At 41.2% G+C, this 26,089-nt stretch overlaps 1 protein-coding gene across 6 annotated transcripts in view; it reads right to left on the bottom strand.

Moving 5' to 3' along the window:
• sema6cb (semaphorin 6Cb) overlaps positions 1–26,089 on the bottom strand; it is a 157,757-nt gene that overhangs the window by 37,349 nt on the left and 94,319 nt on the right. For all 6 annotated transcript variants that reach the window (XM_077576262.1, XM_077576263.1, XM_077576261.1 and 3 more), the window contains one exon: positions 10,666–10,743. The gene's annotated coding sequence lies outside the window, so the exon portion shown is untranslated. The remainder of the gene's footprint in view (positions 1–10,665; positions 10,744–26,089) is intronic.

The raw sequence follows: 26,089 nt of genomic DNA, 5'->3' as shown, positions 1-26,089 counted from the left end.
ATAGGTTAAAACAAAAATCCACTCGTACGTAAATTTGCAAATTCCAAACTGTGAATACATGCGTATCCATCGTATTTATTTACAATACAGTGCAACTTTATCAAAAAAGTGGAACAAACATTTCATAAAATTGTACAAGTAAATTCAGTTGTAGTTTAATTGCAATTCTTGGCAGTGTTGGCACGGATTTTTTTTTAACTTGTAGGTCAAGATACCTCTGTGCTTAATTAAACGTGAATACAACAATAAAGGAACCACTTCATAAACATGAGGGGCTAAAATGCTAATATAATGTGCTGATGTAATGCAGCAGGAAGTAGCCACGTCCTGGGTGCACAGGTTCATTGCTGGCCGCAGTTGATCGAAGATAAAAGAGATGAAATGTGCTTCTGATTGCACTCTTAATGGCTGCGTCGTCCCGGCCAAGAGTGGACGATAAAATCTACTGCAGACTTATTATTTTTATTGCCAACCACACATTCATACGCCGGACATTCAGGTCGTTATTGCACGCCTCCCTAACACGGAAATACATGTTCGTGTCATCGCCTCATTAGCACGTCTGCATCACAGTCGAGAGGTTTGTGTCTCGTTTTGGTTCTTCCTGTGTGGAGTTTGAATGCTCTCACCACATTCCAAAAACATGTCAGCTATAATAAGGACACTAAATTATCCTTAGGTGTGGATGTGAATGCTAATTTGTCTTATGTGCCCTGTGATTGGCTGGCAAGCAGTCCAGTCTGCCTCACTTCTCTTGCCAAAAGTCAACTGGGATAGGCGCCGGTTCATATACAACTCTTAAAACTGTGAATGTACATTGATCGTCTAATTTCTGTCCTCTGATTGGCTGCCAACCAATCTAGGGTGTAGACTACTTCTGTCTCTTTAAGTCAACTAGGATAAGCTCGAGCTCACCTGCCAGTGTAATGAGAATAAAGACCGAGATGCTGACTTTCAAAAATGAGATCCTTATGTGATCGTCTCCCCCGATTGGTCGCATTATTCTGAGCATGAATCATCAGGCACCGTGGCTAGCATAGCGTAGCACAGAATACGCGTGGCTCTTGGAACATGACGGCTTTGCTATGGAGCGAGAAGACGTCGTCCATCATTTTGGTGTACTCGTCAGGATGAAAAAAAAAGGCTCGCGACGGAGGATGGATGAAGCCTTTCAATCTTAGTCATCCCCACCATCGCACGTTAATTATTCAGATTGAACTTCAGCAAGGGCCGACTATTCCCCGACCCGCCGCGCTCGCCGTCACTCATAATCCACACTGGTCCGTCGGCAACGCTCAAATTTTAAAATATTCAGGGCGCCATCCAGTGACCATCAAGCCCCCACTTTCACCCCCACTTTATCATATCAATAATTCAAGCCCGCAAGTGAAAAAGCACCACCCGATACGTCTCGTATCTCTATAGCTGGTATCCACCACACGAGTCCCGGCAGCGTCGTTCCCCTGAAGGGCGACACGTGCGATCGATGTTGTTTTCGTGTACTGGCCGACTTTTCTTTTCAGAGTTTCTATTTGTGTCTGGGCCCACAGTTAAGCGGAGTTTAGGGTGGCCCCCGTGGTATCCCGTGTCGTCGTCACGCTGAGCTAAAAATGTCTCTAATGTTTTGGAAAGTTGACATCAAGACCCTTTGCGTCACCAAATAAATGTGTCGTCCTGAAGTTATGTTATATTTCTTTGGATCACCTAAATTGTGGCCACAGTGCCAAGAGAAGAGATTCTGGTTCTGCTGGTGTTTAAAGGACAAAGTAGGCTAGCCTGTACACACCACATGATAATCACTTCGTCTTTAGACATACGATAAATCGGGCCTGAAATTTGGCCAGATTATTCTTAGGTGGGGGTGGCATGGCTCACTGGTAGAATAGAAGTTGTGGGTTCAATTCCCGGCTCTTGTGACCATGTCAAAGTGTCCTTGAGCAACATTCTGAACTAGTTGCTCCTAATGCTGCATCCTGACCATGTACAAAATTTCCTTGCGATAAGAAAAACTATTAAAAATCAAGGCAAACGTTTAGAGAATGTTAAGCGAACGATGTGACCTTGAGTGAACCCCGACATGAAATCAACATTCCCTAGCATCACAAACGTTGACCCCTCAGTGGAATACGGGCTTTAGAAGCACATACCGTCTTTAACCTTAAACCCACGTAATCATTTTGTATCTTTTTATCACACCAAGGCGGCGCATGGTTATCATGACAACATGACAGAAGCTTTCGGCATGAACTAATTTGACAAAATGCTGCTTTTACATACAAACAATTTGGGTCCAGAAGACAAGTAGATGCTAAGAGCACTATTTGGCGGGAAAGAGGCCTCGTTAAGATAACGGCGGCGGCGAGGCGACCGCCCGCTCCCCTGTTCAGATTAAACACTTCATCATTGTCTGAGGGCCACTGCCGTAGCCGCCATACCGCCGCGACACACCGAAAAGCTTCCAATTATGCTCAGACTAGACATCGGCGCAACGAGCCGTGTTCCGCGAGGAAGGATGAAGGCGTCTAACAGGGACAGATCTTCCTCGCGGGACATTCAGCGACAGATGACCTTCTCGCGGCTCCAGCTGATGACATCATCGGGCAGCTTGGATAACTGAGGACGTGGAAGATGTGGTGGGGGGAAGGGGGGCGCCAAGGAGGGATGCGGTGGCGAAGGACAGCGCCCTGCAGCTTCCTGGCATGGAAATGGCCGCCAATCATCAAAGGATGTAGTGCGTGAGGAGTCAGTCACTTTAATTAAGTCCAAAAATAAGATGGAATTTAATGACGATTTACTACACACCCACTTTGAAGGCCTGCTGCTTCCTAATCAAGTCACTCATTAACGCCAGCCGTTAACGAGCGTCTGTCACATGCAAACGAGATCGCGACTGTAGAAGATGGTCATTGTCCTTATTATTTGACTTTTTTTTTAATGGCACACATGAAAAATCAATAGTAATCAGTTTTACAGATTTCACGAATAACTGATGAAAACATCTGTTAGCATGTAGCAGTAAGCATCGGAAGCTAGCTGGGGAACTTTATATCAATTTAAAATTGAAAAACCAACATTTCAATAATCACACACTAATGAAGTTGACCACAATAGACCAGACTGAACTAGATCAAACCAGACTCAACCAAACAAGACCAAGACCAAAGCTTTCTAGAACACACTGAAATGGAACACGTGACAAAGGCATAGTGCCGACTGAACAGGGCCAAACCAGACTGGACCAGAACATATTGGACAAGACCAGACAAGACAAAGACCAGACCAGAATAAACTGGACCTCACCAGACTCAACGACAGCTGACCAAACAAAACGCAAACAAATCGGAATCATATGAGACGTGACCAAACCAGATTGGAGTGAAGCACACGAGAACGGACCAAATCCGACCAGATCACACAAATACAGAACAGACTAAACTGAAACAAAGCAGACTAAACCACACCTGAACAGATCAGACTTGAAATGCACCGCACAAGACAAAACCAGACCAAACAAGAATTCTACCATCAGATCAGACAGAACTGTACAAGATGAGACTGGCCCAAACCAGACTGGACTACACCCAACCTGACAACACAAGATTATGACAAAACCAGACTGAACCGGACAAAACTAAAATGGATCAATCCAGATTGTACCACCACGGAACAGACCATATTCATGAGAATGGACAAGACAAAGACCAGACAAGACACCAAGACCAGACCAGATGGAACTGGATCACATCAGAATGAAGTGGACATGCATAACCAAGACAAATGTCCTCTCGCAGTCAACAGCATTTATGGCCCAGCAGTTGTAATCGGAACTGAACCATCTGTACTGGGCCAACCATCCACCGAGTGTAGCCGGCTGTTGCATGCCATAATTCCCTCTGTGCATACCAGCTCAGTGGACTAGTGGTACAGTTTCTGCCCTGAGACTGGGAGGTCGTGGGTTCAATTCCCGGCCGGGTCATACCAAAGACTATAAAAATGGGACCCATTGCCGCTCTGCTTGACACTCAGCAATAAGGGTTGGAATTGGGAGGTTAGATCGCCATATGATTCCCAAGCGCGGCTGCTGCTGCTGCTCACCGCTCCCTCAGGGGGATGGGGTCAAATGCGGAGAACGAATTTCGCCCCACTTAGGTGGGTGTGACAATCAGTGGATCTTATCTTATCTTTATCTTATCTTATGAACGTGATCAATCTTTTTGGGTCACACAGAACACGTCTTCCTCTTTTGCCAGCTTCAACAGATCTTTTTGCTGACAACTGCTGCATGGAGGATGAAAAGAATGGTTGAGAACGAAGAGAAAGAATAGGATGAGGTAGCCAGCCGGGCCGCCAGGTTCCAGCCGTCTGAACCATGGAGCAGATCAATAGTGATCAATACAGTGACACGAGCTTCTGTTGTCTCCAGTTACCCTCAAGCCTGGCGCATCACAGTGCAGAACCGACATAACTATTTTGGACTCTCTTGCGTCCTTCGGAAAGACCTTGAAGAATCTCATTAAGAAAAAGCCTCTGGTGGGAGGAGCTTGACTGACAGCTGAGAAAATGATGGTCTCTCACGTCTCGCGCAGAGGGTGACAAGTGATTTTGAGGAAAATAACTTGAAAGACGAGAAGATTAAAGGATCAGACGGGACCCAAAGAACCACGGAACGGGCCTTCAGTCTCCTGGCACTCGGGTTGGACCGAACTAATTGCTCATGGGTAGTGACCAAGACCCACTGTGAAAAACACACCTGTCTAAAAGGTTTCAAATTGTCTATATTAATAGTTAAAACTCTAAATATGCCAAATGATGACACCCAAAACACTTCATAATAAACTTTATATCGATTCAAACTGACCTTCAAGGGTATTGTTCTTTAATGGGTAACACATAATTTGGTTTAAAAAACAAAACAAAACCCCCAGGACGCTGGTGTGCATGTCACAGCTACATAACCTGTAAAGAGTCTTGAGTTATGAGTTGCACTGTTCCTATTCAAATTCACAGCCACTCAACAGCATCCGTAGGTCAAATTTTTGCTCATAAATCAAAGCAAACAACAAACAACAAAATCATCCCAACGACGGCTCCCATCTCCAAAAACTCAGAATCGTATTACTTAAGGCACCACTTCTTTGGAGTGAAAAAGCCCAAAATCAAAGTGTTTAGGAAGTTAACAACTAATTGAAGTCAATAAACTTTCAGATGATTTCATGGGTTCTTTGACTTTATTTCAGTGTAAGCCTAACCTATAAGGCCATAACAGTTATGTATAATAAATCTGATACAGTTTATTGAAATACAGATTAATTTATTACTCACGGGACGAGGACCCTGGGAAAAAAATAAAATCACAAAGATTATTTTTCAAAATCGTTCCGCCTTATTGCCGATTGCCTTTAAAGTCCGGATGTCTTTGTGGAAGTGCAGTAAAAGCACTGCTGTGGTCGTCATCAAGCAAACCACATTCTGAGAGCGTAAGGAGCGTTTTAATCAAAAATAATTGTTAAGAGTGAGGAACCAGAATGGACGTCTCAGAACCTTTGGCGGTGCAAGGCCGCAGATGTCTCGGCCCTCCAGCTGAGACGCGGGACGTTTAATTGGACCTCTCAATGACGAGCTGCTCTCGCTAATTAAAGCGCCAGGCGAGCCTCGCAGTCTTGCCAAAGTCAACACGATATGGAAAACATTTGGACGTGAAAACGGCGACCTGGAAGCTTCTCAGAGGAGGAAAACACTAGCTTGAGGTTCTGCTCCAAATATCCTCAAAAACGAAACAAATTGAAGAAATTTGTTTGAGAAACTGCAACTTCATTTGAACAAAAATAAATAATCTACCACTTTGTAAATGTGCAGTCTGTAAATAAATGAATGATTGTAAACATGTCCGAGTGTTCTCCCGCGTTCAACACTTTGAAACCAACTAGCATCTAAGCGTGTCTCACAGCAACATCCCATAATAGTCTGCATGGAGTGTGACGGATGTTGCATCATTGTGAGCAACATCAGCAACAAAGACACGACACGCAAGTCTTCTCTTTATGCATTGACAGCATTTTTCTTGCCAAAAGATGGTTTTTTTTTGTGTTATTTACGTGATCTTTGACAGGATGAAGGTCCCAGCTGCTGCAGTAAATGTCAAAGCACCCTGGGAACGTAACCCCCCCCACACACATTCCATAGTCCACTATCGCAACTACACCGCACAACTTGCCATATCATGACAAAAACAACATCTGTTCATTAACCAACTGCATATGAATACAAACAAAACAAAGCGTACAAGGTTACCGTCCTGTCAGGTCTCATGTTTACAAGACGCAATTAAGCAGAGTACAACTTAATTGATTTTCAACATCTTAGGTGATTTTTTATGTAAGCGAGCCAGGGCAAAAATATCACTGTGTTGTTACTGTTCTTCTAGGGTGTGGCGGACTGGAGATGACAGTGAACAGACACCACACCGCAGGATAATCACTCAGGATTGTCGTTACATCTGACATCTAAAAATCAGCCCAATTATTTGTTCGTATGTGCCACACTGTTTTTTCCATGAAAATCAGGGAGTAAAAATTACTCTTAACATACCCCACAGGATAATCAGTCAGCAGAGGTGGCAAATCCAAGTCCAGAAAGTAAAAACCTTGCCACAGTTTGGCTTGGTGCTAGCTAGCTAGCTACCTAGCTAGCTCCCAAGGTGCTCGTTTGCCTGCTAGGGAGCTAGCTAGGTAGCTAGCTAGCATCAGCGGCTAAAGCCAGATTGTGGCAGGGTTTTTACTTTCATGTGCTAGCTAGCTAGCACCCTAGCCAGCTTTGCTAGGGAGCTAGCTAGCTATCTAGCATCAGGGGGTAAATTATTATTGTGCATGTACGCGGATTTACGTTCTCAGAGAAGATCTTTCAAGACAATCCACACCTTCGAGTAATCACTCAAGATCATCTTTAGAGACAACTGACAAGCAGGGCTTTGCTGATTTTGATTGAAAGAAGACAAATCGGTTTAAAATTTGTCCTATTTTATCACTGTGTGAACCCGATTTTAGTAGCTGCTAGTGTTTACCTGAATAAGCTGCGGAAGCTTCCGAGCATTACCTCTTCTTTGCTCTTGAGGCCAAATACAGCAGTACAATGCAGCGTTCCATTTTTAAAATGTAAACAAGATTTTCGAAGGAGCTCGTTTACATTCTGAGGACGTATCCTAACGAGCAGAGCTGTCAAAGGTTCAAGCTAGCGTAGCGCAGGGTCGTGTTTGACGTGCGGACATGGTAGGTGATGTCGGTGTGAATCTCATGCCAATGTGGTGCCGGTGCAGGGTGGCGTGTGTGTCGGGCGTCTCCGGTGTGTCGGCACGTGCCAGGAGGAGGAAGAGGAGGAGGAGAATTCACGACACGTGTTGACGGCGCCGTGCAAAAACACTTTGACAAGCCGTCTCCTCGCCGTCGCCATCTGCCTCTTCGCCACAGCCAATTTGTCAGAGCAGACGCCAGCGCGAGTGGCCGGGCCGTCGGTTCGCTCAGGGGGGGTACGGAGGGGGGGAAATCAGGGCAAGCACCAAGGCGGCGAGAGAGGTTAACCACAGTTCATCAGATGCAACGGCACGCAAAGACTAGCTCGGATGCTAAATACAAACACATGCAGCCAAGATTGTCTATGGAAGGGGTGGGCAAAGAAAGACCTTGCATGGCTTTAATTTGGGCCCACCAAGTATTTACTGTACATTATTAATAACACATACTGTATACAAATTTCAACATTAGCCCTTTCTCACATAAGAGACAAATAATAAGAGACAACGCGTTTCTAGCTGAATTGTCACTCTAAGTTGACGTTAACTGTCAAAATGACGAGAGGCGCTAGCTAGTTAACAGGCTTCTGGGGCAACACTAAGCTCTTCAGTAAAGCTAGCTAGCTAACAGCATGCTGCAGTTGTAAGAAATGGTTCAAGTCGTAATAACAAAGTAACCGACTGGTCCGCCAAGTACATCACTTGGCATCTGTTTGACACTTTATAGGCTCTTTAAATGTTAAACCAAACCAAACAATTTAATGCTAAATTATAATGCAAAATGCTACAGGCAGGCTAAAATAAATTAGCATTGGTGCTACAGTAATTATGAACCAATGACTACTATAGCTAAGCTACATATACAGAGCATACATACAGAGAAAGCGGGTTCAATGTAACTTATTAAATAATTGGTGCATTAATTAATTGTAAATATGCATAACTTCAGCTAAATTAATTAAATAACAGAAATCAATTTAAATGTTCTTGTCTTTGAATCCTAACTTGTGAACAAACTTTAGCTATGCTGTAGGAGCTCATTAACATTTAACCATGTCAAGTATATTCTGAATGCCTCGTCTCTGTCTTAATGAGAGCAAACAATATCCCTGCTGAATAATGGATGAAATAAGCGACATAGCGAGCCTCCCCCAGGGTTTACATTCACACTCGAGCAAACAATGGCCGCCTTTGTGCTCCCCATCACTCACGTTTTGGCCTGCCCGTGTTCACGCTCACCGGGGCGGTTCTGACCCGTTTTCGTTGTGTGCCCTGAACTCTGCCCCACGCATGCCAAGGCTACTCTGTGCATTCCAGCCATTATTCACTTTGAGTGACACGTGAGGAGGGGCACCACCGTGGAGAAAGGGGGAACTGTACAACAGCGTGTGCTCGGGCCGAGGTGGGGTAGTCGTCGTGGTGAATAGAGCACTAAGTCCAGCGCGAAAGCTTAAAAATGCTCTTCCATCCTATTTAGCGGAAATCGACTCTGTCCTTCCCGACAATCATCATTCTGCCTTTCATGCTTTCCTATTTTGTGACCTTCCTTCCTTTGCTTCAAACTACTTTCTGCCTTCTTTCTTTTAGTCCAGTGCTGCTTTAGATCCCACTTTCTTCATTCTTGACTCAATTATTTACCATTGTTCACGCTTGAGATCTTTAGTGACGTTTAGCATTCAAATAAATCGACATGCGGTCGCGCCACAATGTTGTTTGTCTCCATGTTTATGTTCCGAAAGGCTATGCAACCTAATCGTATTTCCTGGCATGTAACATGCAAACGAAATCAATCACTGGCCATCTGGTGAGGATAATGGACATTTCTTGTGTTCTCAATCAAAAGGTGAAAAAGTGAGAATTTGTTTTCCCGGCTGCTGTGCTGCCAGGTGGAAAATTGATTATTGATTAGCGTTTGGAAAGTGGCCAGGAGCTCTCAAGCTCATGTTGTTGACATTTTTGCCTTCTGTCAGGCAACACCGCTGGCAGAGCTCCGACATCCATCCATCCATCCATCAATCAATCGACTGATTGATTGCCAATACGGCAGAGACAGCGTTAGCTTACATGCTAATCAAAGAGTGTAAATGTCAACTTACAGTTGGCTTCAAAGAGGTTCAAAGTCAATTTACAGTTGGGATCGAAGCGGCGAATCATCACGTGTTAAAAGTCAGACAGTCCAAAAAGTCTACATACTGTTTCTACTGAGGTAGAAAGTAAACAAAGTGAAGAATAAAGAGGTTAAACATCCAAGAGGTTAACAACAGCAAAGTCTTGTATAACTCTTTGACTGCCAGACGTTTTCAGAAAAGGGATGCCGTGGGTGCCAGCCGATTTAAGCATTTTTGACTGATCTTTCAAGGTCCACAGAAAATTATGTGTTTGGACGATGGAAACACACATACTACCAAATGAAAGATTGGACTCTGATCTTTCATCAGAAAAAAAAGTTAGTTTCTACCTTATTCCGTTTTTCAGTAATCAACAATAGAAAATGGTTAGTTTCACCTCTGTTTTGAAAAAAACGTCTTTTAACGTATTTGACACTCCTCCATAGGATTTTACTAAACGTTATTTAACGTTTTTGGCAGTCAAAGAGTTAAAGAGGTTAAAAGTCAAAATCAAAAGAATATTACTGTTGAATTTTGGTCACAGGGTTTTGACGACAAAGAGGCTAGAAGTCAACTTAGGATCAAAGAGGTAAAACTTTAAAGGCGTTGACATCAAGGAGTTTAAATAACTTTATCTTTAAAATCAACCATCACATCATACAGGTTTAAAGCCACTCAAAGTCAATTAACGATCAAAAGTCTAAAGTCAGTCTTGATCAAAATTTCAAAATCAAAGAGGTTTGATGTCAACTTACATTCGGGTTCAAAGTGGCTCAAATTTATAGAAGTTAAAGGTCAACATTAGCATCAAAGTCAAGGAGGTATAAAATCAACTTAAAGTAAAGATAAAAGTGGCTCCAAGTCAAAATAGTCAGATTCAAAGAGATAAAAAGTAAACTTACAGAAAGGTTTAAGTTTGAAAACAACACAGTCAAGTTTAAAGTGGCTCAAATTCAACTTACAGTCAGAATCAAAGAGGTTAAAAATCAACGAGGTGAAGAGACATTTTGCAGTCAAGTTTTAAGAGGGTAAATATTAAATCTAATGTTCAGCCCAAAGAGGTTCAAAACCAATTTAGGCAACATCAAAGAGGTTAAATGGCTACTTAGAGCCAGGTAGTGCGGTTACATACCAATCTTTGATCCAATTGCATTGACAGACATTGTTCAGTTTAGCAGTTTGTAGGGGCAAGCTAGCCATTTTTTTTTTTTACCCAGCACAACAGTAATGATTAAAGAGGCTAACCATCAAAGAGGGTCCAAACACACTTACGGTCAGGTTCTGCTGAAGGCAATGCCGCTGACGGCGTAAAATCTGCCGCTGACGCCTCTTTCGGGGTCTTGAAATTCCCTGAGAAAGAAGAATAAAAGACATGAGGACTGATCATGACCGGGGTAAGAAGGAAAGATGGTCCTCTGAGGTTTGCAGCAATGGAGGTCTCTTTGAACCCCCCTCAAAGACCCCCCTACGGGACCTCAGCTGTCACAGCAAGCCCAAAAACACAAACAAATAAGAATTCTGAAAAAACAAACGCATTGATCAAAGTACCGCAGTTAAAAGGAAACATTATGCTTTGTCGGGTCTGAACTTGCACCCACACACAATTTGTGTTTACGCGCCGCACACACCAGATGTCCGCCATCTTTCTGGCGAGCATACGCCGCCGCTACGCCGTGTCACGCTGTGCCCACGCTTGCGACAACCAACCAAGCAACGCAAGCGTGGGCGCCTCGCCCCAAACTTGTTTTTGCCGTCAACACATTTGGGGAGAAAATCTGCGACAAGATTTCCTCAATGGCTGGAAAAGGCGGGAAAATAAAAACACTTTTTTGTGCCACAGTGCACATTAATGTTATATAGTGTGAATTATTTTCAAATCATTGACTCCCAGACATTTTCACTGAAGCAATCCCCTTCGCTCCCGGCTGTTTTACGGGATTTTGACAGATTTTGCAAAGCCCACAGAATATTGTGTTCTATTGCTATAAAACGTTTCATTAGAAAAAATAAGTATATTTGTATCTGTTTCCGTTTTGCAACAATTAGCATTTAGCTAAGTTTAATCAATATTCACATTCCTCCATTCAAAAACGCTCTTATACTCTGCTGCCACCTTCTGGTCGTTTTTTGTAATAACTACCATTGCTTTAAGCGACTTCTTCATGTCAGCTCTGTATGCTTTTGCATGAGGAAAAAAAATACGTTTTTGGGATTGAAGGACAAAGTATTAAAAAAAAAACACGTTTACACATTTTTGGGGTTTGAATGAGTTAAACACTGTTCATTTTTGTTTCTTTGTATGAGCTTTTTGTTTTTTTTGCACATCTCATGCCATACCTGATAGTTATTTTTTTGTCACGATGTACATTTTCTGTTTGTTTTATAACTTACATTTTTGCTTTTACATTTTTGTCCCTAATTCATTATTAGTGCCCTTTTGTTCTAAGCAAGCATATATTTTCTTTTTAGTTTTATATTGTACGTTTTATAACGTCCATTTTGTCTGATATTGTAATTTCGTTAAACCACAGGAAATTACTCTTTTGTGTTCATTGATTGATAACTGATTAAGGCCTGACTGCGAGTTGATTTAACAAGGTGATGAAATGCTGCCAGCAGATTGGCCAAGAAGACATCACATGACAAGTCAAGTCAGATCCCAGTAAAAAAAAAAAGAAGAATTAAGTGAACCCCCACCAAGGCGAGCACCCCCCCCCACCCCCACGTCCTGCAAACACATTTACAGAACTTCTCGATTCATTGACCTCCAAGCTATCTACAAGATCCACAACACTTTCCCATCTGCACTCCCAACGCTGGAGATTTCCCATGAGGCCTTGCAGCGCTGGCTGATCGATGGACCCTGGCCGCCGGCATGGGGGGGGGGGGTTCGGGGGCGAGCACCGTCTCCAGGAATTGAGGTATTAATAATGCAGGGTCGACGCCTGTCATAGCCTCCATTAGCACAGAAAAGGCGGGAGGTCCACGCCTGATTGATTAACTGATTAGATTAATTAGACTCTTTTAGTTGGAGGAGGTTTAGTCGGTCTGAAAGTGGGGAGAGGAGGGGTGGTTGGGTCGTGAGATTAACGCAACTTGTTTCGAGGCACACTTTTTACGAGGGCTGGGCTATTATTTTGGTTTATTGATCGGGCCGTTTTTTTTTTTTTTGTTCACTTCCATAGTTCAAAGCGCATTGCAGCGGATGTGCACCGCTTACACTGACAACATGGCTGCGTAAAGAGAAAAGCTTTTCTAGCCGATTACAGCACATCACCGATTAATCGACATTGGTCAATATCTAACTGACATATCAACTTTTTTTTTTTTTTGCAGCGTGGATATCCCGCCTCGGTGCTCCTGTGTGTTTGTGCTGCACCTCCTCCGTTCACTGAATTGGCTGCAAACTGCATCTTTATTATTTTTTAATTTCATGGTAAGTTGTTGAATTTGTATAATAATATAACAACACTTTTCAGTGCCCCGTGACAATAATATTCTGGCGAAAAACAAGCTGTTAAGGCTCAATATCCAATTATCTAACAAGACAATTTTAGAGTTGTGTGAATTATCGGCGGGAGATAAACAAACATCTATACAACTGTTAATTCCCCATGTCCACTATTACATAATAGAAGACTATTATACAGATTATAGTTTTGTTGACTGTGTTACTAATTAAAGTTCCGTATTTTAATTTAGTAGTGTTCTGTTTCTTTGTCTTGAATCATATTTTGTGCTTTATAAGAATTTGTGTTGTGAAACTTAATTCTGTCGTAGGCCACACTGTTGTGACTGTTAAACCACAGATATGTTTAATTGCTTCCATCATAGTATTTATTGCATCTACACAACGTAATGGATAACACATTTTGAAAAGAGAAGTCAATGATATTCGTTTGTTCAACCATTGTTCGAGTACACTTTAAAATATGGAGGACCAAAACTGACAACATTCAAAATAAATAAATGACTAAAACTAATATATATATATATATAATTTTTTAATTATATATTTTTTATATCCGTTTTTATTTTCACTTTCAGTCAGTCATTTATTTATTTAGTCATTTCTTTCTTTATTTAGTCATTTATTTATTTTTTAATTTTGGCAGTTTTGGTCCATACTGCCAGGGCGAAAATGTTATTCAAATGAGGGGGCGGTCTTAAGCGTGTCTTGGGTTGGACTCCGCCGTTGCAAATGACCTTTTATTGGTCGAGTGAGCGGCTCGGCGAACAAGGAAGTCATTTAGGCTTGAAACTCAACCCTAGTTTGAAACTCTAATCCAGCCTTGAAACCCCAATCTTTAATCCTTTACCTAGGCTTGAAACCCCTAATTTCATACATCCTCCCTGCCTTGAAACCCTATCCTGGGCTTGATAATAGAACCCTTATCTTTGCTTTATACCAGAATCTACACTTGAAAATCATTTGAAACCCCAAACCTGGTGGCTCAGAGCCCTAAATTGATAGCACAACCTTGACCCTGGATCTTAAAATCCCGGGATTTACTTGAAACCTTTACACCTTTGATGAAAACCCTAACCCTGATTTGAAACCACAAATGTTACATTTCATGCATAGTCAGACACGAAAAAGCCCGGTAAATACTAAATAAACGTTTAATTTGAAAGATTATTTAGCAAATTGATGTTACTCATTTGTCGTAATCCCGATAAGTGAAGTGTCTTTTTGAAGGCTCCACTTGGACAGGGAGCAGTTAGTGAGCTCATTACCACTTGATGTGTATTTGAAATCAAAGATAAATAACTTTTATGTTCCAGACGTGACTCAGTGTGGCCCCGTGCTCCTTTTTGGGGATGATGATGCGTTTCTTTGGGATTGGGAATCAATTAGCCGGCGTTAGCGTCGCGCTTTGTGATGAATGTGAAGCAAGAATATGAAAAGGGTTACAAAGAAAATATTGATTGCGAACGTGGCCTTATTTGCCCGTGACAAATCATGCGCGCGATGACAACAAGAACAACAGGAATGGCAAGAACGCTGCCACGGTGTCCTTGATTAGGTCCAAATTGACTATAAATGGCGAGGCGGTCGGGCAGGTGGGCGAGGGGGGGGGGGGGGGGGCGTGGAGGGCGAGGCGGCGTACACGTAAGCGCTCGCCGCTCGCAAACGCCCACACGTGCACACAAATAGACCCGCGCTCGGAACAGGAAGCTGCTGCACTTTCGCTTTTTGTCATCCTGAAAGCGCTCTGGAACGTTCCCAAAGTGGGTCAGACCACACACACGCATACACGAACACACACACACCCGTAATCACTAACACACAAAAATGCAAGCACACGTGCACACGCAAACTAGCCCGACCGATGTGGATTTTTTTAGGCTAATGTCAATTCCGATATTTGGCAAAATAAAATTCAGAGAACCAATTAACTCATTTGCTCCCCAAAAAGTATAAATACATTCTATTTGAAATGTTTTACGTGTCCCAAAGACGTATTTATATGTTTTTTTTAATGATAGAGCATACAGAAAGCTTTGATGCAGTCTCTCAACTGCAGAAAATGGTTGAAGCAACGGTAGTTATTACAAAAACGGCCAGCAGGTGGCAGCAGAGCAAAAGAGATCAACCAGGGCCCTGTTGAAAAAAGCTCATTTAGCCACAGTTCTAAACAGATTTGTGAATAATGATGAAACTTTCTAATGCTAATTGCTGCAAAACGGAAACAGATACAAATATACTTTTCCCCCCTGATTAAAGAAGAGACTCAAATCTTTCTTTTGCTAGATTCCATGTTTTTATAGCAATAGAACACAATATTCTGTGGGCCTTGCAAAATCAGTTAAAATCCAGTAAAACAGCCGGGAGTGAAGGGGGTTGCTTCAGTGAAAATGGCTGATTTAATTGGCCCATTAATTAAACAAATATGTAATGAATTAAAAAAAACAACGGTCCCTGATTGCTTTGATGATCTTTTAATATTGCTTAGACATTTCGCATTTATTTAACCTTACAACAGAGAGAAAAATCTGAAAGAAAAGGCAAATCAGCCGATTTTTTTCAAAAGTTTTGGGGTGGCAGATGTTTGAACGTCAATGATTTTTTCTCATGTTGTAATGTGTTAAAAAAAAAGGCATAAAAAAAATCTAGCAATATTCGCCGTTTTAAAAATAGCTAATATCAGCTGGCTAATTAATTTGTCAGGCCCTAATATGAACACACAAGGTCACACATATGAGCGAACACACAAAAATGCTAACATACAAAACACAAGTACAAACATATGAACAGTACACACACACACCGACACACACTAGTACGCCAACACAAACGCACACTAACACACATGAACATACACTAAATTCACATGGACACTAACTCACATTAAAACACACACACACACATACATACACACAAAATAAATTATATTGGAATAAAATCCTTGTTATTGCTTTCATTTTAGACTCAATACTTAACAATTTTCTACTGTTATCGGTTATGAATTTTTGGACGCCAGAGCCATTTCGTGTCATATTGTTATTTTCCGAAGGCGACGTTTAACGAGCCACTGCACTCCAATGGAGCAAATGAATGACGCCATTTTGATTTTAATGGCTGAAGATACCCTCTGCTATAAAATGGCCACAAACAAGCTAAAAGGGTAGTAAAATACAACAAGTCCTGAGGGCAAACTTGATAAAAGAAGATTTGTTTATATTACACGGCGTACCAAATGAAATGGGCCAATAAATGGTCCTGTTACGCAATTCCGACAAACACAGTGATTCTTGTCGAATCTCCTGGTTGGAATGTGAGGAAGAGGAGTCAGGACGAAGACGTGGGGGTCAGAACTTGGGAGTTCACCGTTGCGCTGAACAATGGAAAAACAAACCCGGCTTTTGTTGGAGCGGCATTCCCGGGAACGCGTTGGCACAACAATGCGAGGTTCAGATTCGGAGTTGGAGAGCTGGCGGGAAGGAAGTTCACGGGATTCCTTCCGGGTACGTCCAAACCGACAAGAAAAAAATGTTCAGTCTGGAGCCTTGACCATTACAACTACCAGCACCACTAATATCAAAAGCTCCCTCACAATTTTACAGTTTACCCCCACTTTGCTTCCTTCCCTCCTCTGTGACTCCCAATTTGCTGTGACCTTGACCGATCTAACTTTGGACATCTGAACATTTGACCTCACTGCAAACATCTTGCGCTAAGTGCACGCTCCCAATTCTCCTTCCTGCACACACACACACACACACGTTGACGCCTTTCAACACAAACACAATTTGTTTGGCCTTTGGGTGACACGTGAGGTCCAAACAAGACCACTGGAACACACACACACACACACGCTAACACACAAACCCGCAGCATCTATATTACTCTAATAGTGAAAGTGCAGCACTTTGGCCCACAATGTAAGACCTGAACAAAGCTCATAAATCATAGAGAACCCACACAAGCTGCAAAAACTATTCATACTCATTGTGTGTGTGTGTCTCAAATATTGAGCTCTATATTCTCAATAGTCGCTTCATTAGGTACACTCGGAGAACGTAAGCTCATACCGATGATGCAAAAAGAGTGCAGCGAAGTTGGCAGTACTTGGTTTAGACTTTTTAATTTCCCTCCCAAATTGTTTCTTGTCCAGTGTGGGATGTGATTCTTAACTTGGCTTTTGACTCTGTTCTTGGCTTGAAAAAATTGCAGTGTATTTTCATGGGCTGGGAATGATTTAATAGCATTTCAATTTATTCCAATGGGGAAAATTCATTACAGACTACAAGAAAATACAGTGTAGTGATACAGAGTACCCTGAAAGGCAACTAAAAATAAGTTATGATTATTATGATTCAATGCCTATTGGCAAATGACATTGTTCTAATATAGCATTTTTTTTTTTAAAGATTAAAATTATAATATAATAATAAATTTAAGTAGTCGCTTAGCCTCGCAAGCACTTAGCTTAGCATTTAGCATTGCAAAGTCATGCCAATTTAGTTGATACTAAAGACAAGCCGTGAGGCCTATCAACGGCAGCCTCTGCAATGTTGTACAATCCCTCCTAAATATATATGTGTTTATAACTTTTAGTGCTGTCCAGCGCTTACATTTTTTAAAACTAATTAATCGCACAACCTTTCAAAATTAATCACAATTAATCAAATTTTTCTACTTCTGCTTCCGCCGTTTTGTTTAATGCTTGTAACAGATATTTACTTGAGTAAAATTTTGGAATTAACGTAAAATCATCAAATAGAAAGTATATTTCTGTCTGTTATAATAGCTTCCTTTGATCCTCGAATAGAGTTCTTCTCTAAAATGCAACAAAACAATCAAAATGGACTACAGGCCATCTTTTTAGCTCATAGAAACAATTCTCAGAGCTTTAATTTGCGAGGTCCCATGCAGGGAACTTGAGCAGGTATTTTACTCCGAGATGATACGCCAACGACGTACTACTAATATCCTATTTGAATTTGACTTTGTAAGGTGCACAAATTACTTAAGATTTCTCCAACAAGCGTCTAGTAAAAAATAAAGTAAAACTATCTATAGTCTGTGTTTGTCCATCCTAACTGAGTTGATTTTTTTGAACGCTTCAAATAATTTAAATGAATTTTGACAGCCCTAATAAATATAGATTATTATTTTTAGACAAAAAAAAAATTAATCGTCCAGCCCTTTTCACCAATAGGCAGTACAACACAGACACACGTTTAGTGCGGGGCAGACTGCTAAGTGGCTAAATGTTAGCCCGTCTGCGTGTTGAAGTGCCTCTGGGTGCTTTTGATGTTTCTTTTGTTCCTGTTTCATCACTAAAGCGATTGAAAGTGCACCAGCGGCTATGTCTAACCTTGCCCACCTGTGGAGGGGTTACCGCGGTGGGAGGCCATATTGAATTAGCTAACGATGTTTACTGTAGACGTACATTTGTGTAAGCCGGATCTGCTCTGCAGTAGACACTGTGCTTTCTTTCTTTTTCTTTTTTTTTTTTTAAATATGTGATACAATCCCAACTTTGGACATTCGGTCTTTTACACACTCTTTCGTCCTTTGTGAGTCTAAAGTAACATTAGCCTGTGTGGAAAAATGATCATCAGAAATTTCTAAATCAGCCAAACAGTGAAACCGTGAAAAGTGAACCACAATACGACGAGGGGTGACTGCATAAATTCAACATCTACATTAATTTCACAATCCATTTTTTTTTAATCTGGTTGAAGTCAGGCTACTTTGTTTGGATCAGAATTCACGGCAGAAACAATTAATCACAGAGACAGATAAGACCAAAAAAAAAGTAATATATAGTGAAATTGAGAAAGAACAATGGCTGTTGCAATGACAACAGACAAGAAAGTCACATGATGTCTCGGCAGGACGGGCAGGGTGACGGGGGGGGGGGGTGTTCTGGAGGCACCTGTGTGACATTTGTATCCTGGCAAATCAAAGTCAGCAGGCGACAGGCGAGGCTGCGCCGTTGCACGCTTTGGTGTGCGCCACCATCCGTGTGACAAACGCAGGAGAGCGAGGACACGCAGGTAATCCAGGATTACCGCGCTGACGTGTCATTTCCTGTTCAACCTGCCTCCTCAAGCGGCCGTGCATCGGCATAGAGCGCCGCATAATGAGATCCCGTTGCCGTGTCAACGCCAGACCCCCCCCCCCCACCCCCGTCGCACCCCCGACCATCTTGTGTGACAACCCGTCGCTTAAAACGCCGTCTGTTCCATTCCCGCAGCGTTCGTCAGGAAGACTTGACGCATCGTCGTGAGAAAACTACACACATTTACGCATAAGCAGAGGTCGTCGATGTTCACACCTAACACATTCCCAAGTGCTTCTGCTGATTCCAAAAGGGGTAACATGGCAACACCCTCAGGCCATGTCCACATAAACAGTGGTACTTACAAGTGCCCCAACTTACGCCGTCACTCGAGTGAAGTGGGAAAATTAATGGTATGGTTAAGGTAATTTAGATGCCCTTGAATGTGGGCAAGGAGAGCCACAGTTGCACTTACCAGGCCACACCCCTTAAAGGCACACATACGACTAGGCATGGGCCATTATTAGATTCGGACAGTATGATAACTGTGAGCAAAAATATCACAGTATTAAAATTACAGCTATAAAATCCTTTTTTTTTAAATTTTTTTTTAATATATATTTGGTTTAATAAAGAATTTCCCCCCCCCAATTGAACACAACTTACTTTATTAAAAAAAAAATAAATAAAAAAATAAAGAATATTTGGTACAGAAGAAAGTAAGTTTAAAATAAACAAACAAATAAATAAACATCTTCAAAATGAACATGTGCACAATGAAATGCATGCTAGAATCAAGTTCAGAATGCTAACATACACTAAATAGAGCGAGAACTTGGAGTCCACAACGTTTGGTTTAGGTGTGAGAGCCAAGATGAACTTTTTTTTTATTAATAATGAGGCTAACTAGTACATGTTAGCACCACTATTATTTTTTTTAGGACAAGGCACATTAATCAACAGTGCAAAAAAAAAAGCATTCGTGTTTGCAGTGTCTCTTTCATTTTGTTGTCTCCCTCCTATGTGCGTAAATGTTCACCCCTCCCCTCTCTGCTCGAGGAAAAAAAAAAAGTTAATTGGAGGCAATTAACCTCAGAGGGGCGGCTTGTTTACTCTACTCTGCAAGCAGCCAATAACACTGTCCCTTGCTTAGAAGTCCCCTAGAAAAAAATAATCTATTGAACTATGTTATTACTGTATATTTTTACAACGAGTATAGAGTTTCTTTCTCATTAAAAATCCATTCCAAATGTTTTGTTGTATGTTTTGGGAGCCTTTAACAGATGGATGAAATTTAATTTCCGTCCATTTCAATGGGGACGGACGATGTGAGATACAAGTGTTTTGAGTTATGAGCATGTTCACTGAATAAATTAAACTCTGTGCACCGCTGTACATAATACATAAACATGTCACAATGTCATAATGTACATTTAAACTTATAAACATAATGAAGATTTATCAATTATTTTAAAATAGTACACAAGGAAGGATTTTTAAGCATTATGTACAAAATGTACATGCAACAACGCAGTAGACCAAGGTAACTGACATTTTTTCATCCAGAGATGACAAATGTGTTTTTCTGCGTACAGATTTTTCATTTTCTTAAACCCATTGTGATCGGCCGTACATCTTTTTGACCCTGGAGCGAGGAAGATATACTTTTCAAAAATATATATCTAGGTACATTTGTACATGGCCTTAGGCTGTGTACACAGTGGTAACCTTGTATTTTGATTTGCTGTTCCGAGCCTGCCGGAAATGTTATTTCAAAACAGGAGTTATGAGTGAATTTTAGGCTCTTCACAGCACAGTGAAGTGAAAAAACAAAATTTGAAAACACAATTTTTGGGACAAATACTGCTTGGGTTAACATACAATATTAAACTTTACATGTGTTCAATTATTTACATTTCATTATCATTATTATTACCACCATCGGTTGCTAAAATAAATTGCTTAATTGATTTCTTAAAACAAATAAATCAACAACTGGTTTTTTAAACAACTTGTAAAATACATTATAAACAATACCAAAAAAAGACATGTATAAATGTATTCATATAATGCATTAATCGATAAAATCAAAATAAACTCTATTCATTTATAAAAACAAACACCCAAAATGTATTCATATCGAGTTTTAATTCATAATTTAAAACCAGCTACTTTACATATTTTACATGTACTTTTTCAATTCATTATTAATCTCTATGACCAATGAAATTACATGTTTATAGCCATTGAACACAAAAGTTTCTCCAGCCCTGCCATAGATCGTTCTTGCATCTTAAAGAGCCTGAGGAAACGTTGCCATGGCGACGGTCCAAATGATGAAAAACAACTGAAAAGCGTTGTGGCTTTCTTAGCATGTTCTCACGTTTCACTGACTAATACTTGAAAATGCATCAGGCCGCAATCCCGCCGTCAAATCTGAGTTGAACTTCCTGTCGCGCACACATGCACGCAGTTTGTTTGCAAGCACGCCATCTTAAGTGAGGTCATTTGTCTCGTCCTTTTCAGACAGACATGAGTTTTTCTATCGGAAGGAAGGTCGATGTGTAGCAGAGATATTCGTTTCAATATACGCACACGCATTCACAGTAAACAGACACAGTCAAAGCCAGGGAGCAAAAAGGCCAATAAATCAGGAGGACATCATGAAAGACAAGTGATGCATGTGTGCGAGGTTAACATCCTATTAGTCGACTAATGCGTATGATCATATACAGTACATCAAGTAAGCAGGTCACATACCACACACGCACACACACACTGTTTACTTGTTAAGGAGGACAACAGATGTTGCACAAATTTATTGTCCTCTTCCTTTCACATAACATTAAAACACTGAACGTGTGATATAGTTTGAACGGTGTTGTGATTTAAATTCCCCTAATTGCTCCTTTTAAAATATAATTTTCTAGATGACATGATGGATTGATTGCTGGAGTTTGATAAGTTGAGTTTTCCATTTCCCCGTTTTTATTGGCTCCCTTTATAAATATATAAAAAAAAAAAAAAGGAATTGTGTCTGGCTGGTGTGTTTTTGCATAATAGAGCTATAAATCTCCCATGATGCTTTAGGCACTGTGACATGGTGAACATATATATAGCGGAGTATAGTTTTGTCTTAGTGATTCCAACAAGAACTGGAAATACTGTACGCATTCTTTATGAAATGTCATTTGACTACTATAACAACCTGCCCGGTTTGTATGCTAGTCACAGACAAAAACAATACAATACGCCATTTGTTTTCACCGTGTAAAGTGTGAAAATATCAGAAATGACTAGATGTTCGGAATTGTCTAGTTTTTGTTTTTAACCACAAGCACACCATGCTAATGCTAACTGCTAAACTCAGAGTTGCTTAGCTGTCACCGTTTCCACTTGGTGTTGAATTATTATTATTTTTGTTTCTGCCATCTGGAACGTTAGCCTTCCTGCTTTGTGTAGATTTGCTTGCTTGTTATTGTTTACTCTTTTTATTAGAATGAGGTCTATTTTCTTGCTATTGACAACGCAAGCCCACAATGCTAATTCTAACTAAGCTGTGGGTTAAAAATTTAACTGAAATGATCAATTATTAGCCCAAGATTTTTGGTTGCTGGTCTGGTCGTACGGACATCGTTGTCATGCTAATGCTAAAAGAACAGTGGGTCAAAAACAAGATGAAGAGATTCAAGAAATCCAATGAATAATAAAGAAAAAGTCTGTGATATATAAGATGACTTAAATGTGTGCCTTGAACACATAATTTCTCAAAATGCGCTCCGCAGGCTAAGTCTCCCATTTGGCGCGAGTTAGCCACCTGGCAATAAACTTTATTTTTTGGGAAAGAAGCGGCCATCGCTTGAGTCCCGCTAATGACTTTCCGAGTTTGCAAGCGTCATTTGTCAGCCTGATTGATGCCAACGCCATTAGCCTCAAACTCCCTCTGTCATCCATCTTGGCGGCCAGGGTGAAATCAAAGGAGACAAATGGAAAAAAATAAAATGCCATGGCAGGTGACTCGCTTTCGGTCGCCGCCGCTACGTGACGCCACATCAAAATGGCAGCAAATATTGCTAATCCATTTGCTACTCAACATTCAGGCCGCGTCTGTTCTTGTTGTATCGTTTTATGGATGAAAATAAAAAAGTTGTTGTTCTGGCAGGAGAAATAGTTGCGGCGTTAATGGCTATTTTGTTCTGCCATTTGAAATCCTGCCCTCTTGCTAATTAGCCTCCAGACCACTGGGCGGCATACTAGACAATTAGCATGCTGACGATTGACTTAGCTTGAGGCTAAAACATTTTTTTGCCTACCCGGGGGAAATAAAAGAACCGTCTGATTTGTTGGTTTCTGTTGTCTGTTCTTTATAATTGACAACATAGCACACCATGCTAATGCTAAATGCTTCAGTGCTTGAAGCGATAACATATTTTGGGATCATAGTTTGTGGCATATTTACAGTTTTATAGGTAGTTATAAACATTTGAGCTTACATATACATATTGGTCATTTTAGATTTCGCCATTTGAAGAGTTAGCCCTGCTGCTAGTTTATGGACGATGGAAAAAAACAAAAAAAACAAAACTGTTCTTCTGGCTGGAGAAGATGTTGCAATGTTGACGGGTCAGAGTGGGTTGCATCCCGGAGGGTGAGGCCAGATGGAGATGAGGCGAGCGCGAGGTGAGGCAGGCGGTGGGCTTGTCCAAAAGGCCTGGAGGCGGAGGATCAACGGTGGGTCAGCAGCTGAGAAGACCCCCGCTACCAGCTACACAACTCTCACAAACAACACGCGTATTTGTTCACTTTTTATTTGTTAAGTTATTTGTTGACTATAAAACCGACAAATAATTAATTAAACACTATCATACAAAAAAGCCAGACATGCTAATCAAAATTAGCATTGATGTAACAGTAAATTCTAAACCTTCAAACAACACACTGAGCAGTCCAGGGTGTTGTATGCTAAGTTTTTTGTATTACAACTAGTACGCATTTTAATGTAAGCATGCTACATACATGTTATGAAGACAAGTGAAAATAAATGCACAATGTCTTCTTTAAAGCATTGCCTGTTGGGTTTTATGATTGATTTGTTTTCACTGAAGCATCTCAATGAAAACCATGTGCTGCTCTCCCTTGTTGCCGACGACGGATGAAGGTGCGCTCACGGGGTTTAACTGACGCGTCACCATTCATCATCTCGTCGCGGCACAGTTCAAAGTTCACACACCGCTGCCGTGCGCCCGGCCTCTAAAAAAGGGAGGCGCGGAATGATGGATGCTTCCCAGCGGGAATATCTTCACATTACGAGGATTTAAATGCTAACTTCAGCAAAAGCTTCACATTTTTCTTTCTTTCTTTCTTTTTTTTTTTTTAAACGCAACTTTAGCACACAACATCACACGTCCTGTGTCATTTCCTACTCGGGCAAAGAAGTGTTCACTAATTTACCACCCGGCAGGTGAACAACCGATTGGTATGCAAAACTGTATTTGTCGTGGGCCGCAAATGCTCCCTGTGCCGTAGTTTGGACACCCCTAATCTACACAGACATTCATCATGAATGATTATTAAATTATTTGACGCTCACTTATATAAAAAGAGATCTTAATGCGCGTTGCAATACAAGTGTGTGTGGTTCGTCAGCGGAATAACAAGCACCGCGAGCAAACACGTCTTTATTTACCCCGCCTGCCTGCTTTTGGCACCGCGATGCCCTCTGGCATCATTGACATGCAAACACCAGCGGTCCCGCTCGCACCCCGCATAACGGTGCCCCTGTGCCCGCGACCGCGCTTTTGGAAGACCTGAACGAGCGAGGGCGACGCCATCCGTGTAAACGCCAGCACAGCTGACTGTGTACTGATGAGTCTTCTCAGATGAATCAAGACTGGAAATATAAAATGTTGCGTTACTTGATTAAAATTCCAAAGCCGTTGCTGCTAACAGCTAAATGAAACTATTCCAAAAAAAAGTGAAGAAAAAATAGACTGAGCACATTTTTTGCTTCCTGTGCTCATTTTGTTACCCAGCATATGCAAGTATATCTGGAGGCTGAACAAAGACATTTAAGGACACTGCTATCATGTTTAATAAATATTTATCAATTTGCAAAATTTGGATCTACCGTGTAACACAGTCCGTCATTTGCAACCACAGGGTGTCAAGTCAAGCTTGGAGTGGCAAGAATTCTTCACTAAGTGATGCTTAATTTGAAGTGAGTTGAACTGCCACCATACAAGCACTTATGTCTCAAGTCAAGTCAACGCAAAAGAACGTATCCCGAAAACTCTTAAGTCGGGCCACTTGTGAATGCAAGTCCACGAAACGGCATGCCATTTATACAACAGAATGACTTTTGTTCGGTGGGATTTAAAAAATAAGTGCTTTGGCTCCGTAAGGTTTGGGAAATGGTGTTTGCAAGGTTTGCCAATTTGTCAAATAATTTACAAAGATTTCCAAAGAAGATTTTGCAATGCTGTTCATTTTGTGTGTTTAAAGGCTGTTTTGAAGATTGCAGGCCCATTTTAAGGATGATTCATGACTTCACTGTGGACTCAAGGATCCTGACAAGACTTCCTGTGCAAGGATGAAGACATGACTCAGAAGCAGAGGCGCAGCTTGTTATGTCCATGTTGAGGTAAACATTTCACTCTGTCTTCAAAGACAACCTTTGTTTGTAATCATGCAACGTTCATGAATAGAACTCAATAGCTCTTCAAGATGGGAGCATCATACAAAACTTCAATGCAACTTCCGGTCACGTTGGCGCAGCACGTCTGCGACACGGGCTCCGTGGAAAGCTGCAGTTCTTTTACTTTACTGTAAACTGCAGCTGGACGGAGTCCAGGAAAAAGTTCCCCACGGGGAAAATAAAAGTATATCGTATCGTATCGTATCGTAACGCTCGGTATATACACGCATTGACCAAAAATGAAAATGCTTGGCAATCGAGCATTGTCTGTAGCATTCGGACAAAATCTTAAAAAAAGTGTCTTTAAAGGACAGCTAAAAAATGTCAAGTCTTAAAATGGAAGACTTCCTGTGTCCTGCCTTATCAGGATTTTTTAAGAATTTGTGGGTCTACTCATGATGGACCATAATTTTTTGCCAGGTCTGCCTTGCAAATTAAGTATTTTATCAAGTCAAAATAGCTGCTTTGCCTTCAACCCAAAAAAAGA

Source organism: Vanacampus margaritifer, chromosome 9 (assembly GCF_051991255.1).
Source record: "Vanacampus margaritifer isolate UIUO_Vmar chromosome 9, RoL_Vmar_1.0, whole genome shotgun sequence".
NCBI lineage: Eukaryota > Metazoa > Chordata > Actinopteri > Syngnathiformes > Syngnathidae > Vanacampus > Vanacampus margaritifer.
The sequence above is the reverse complement of the archived record's forward strand: the minus strand, read 5'-3'. Positions and strand labels throughout refer to the sequence as shown.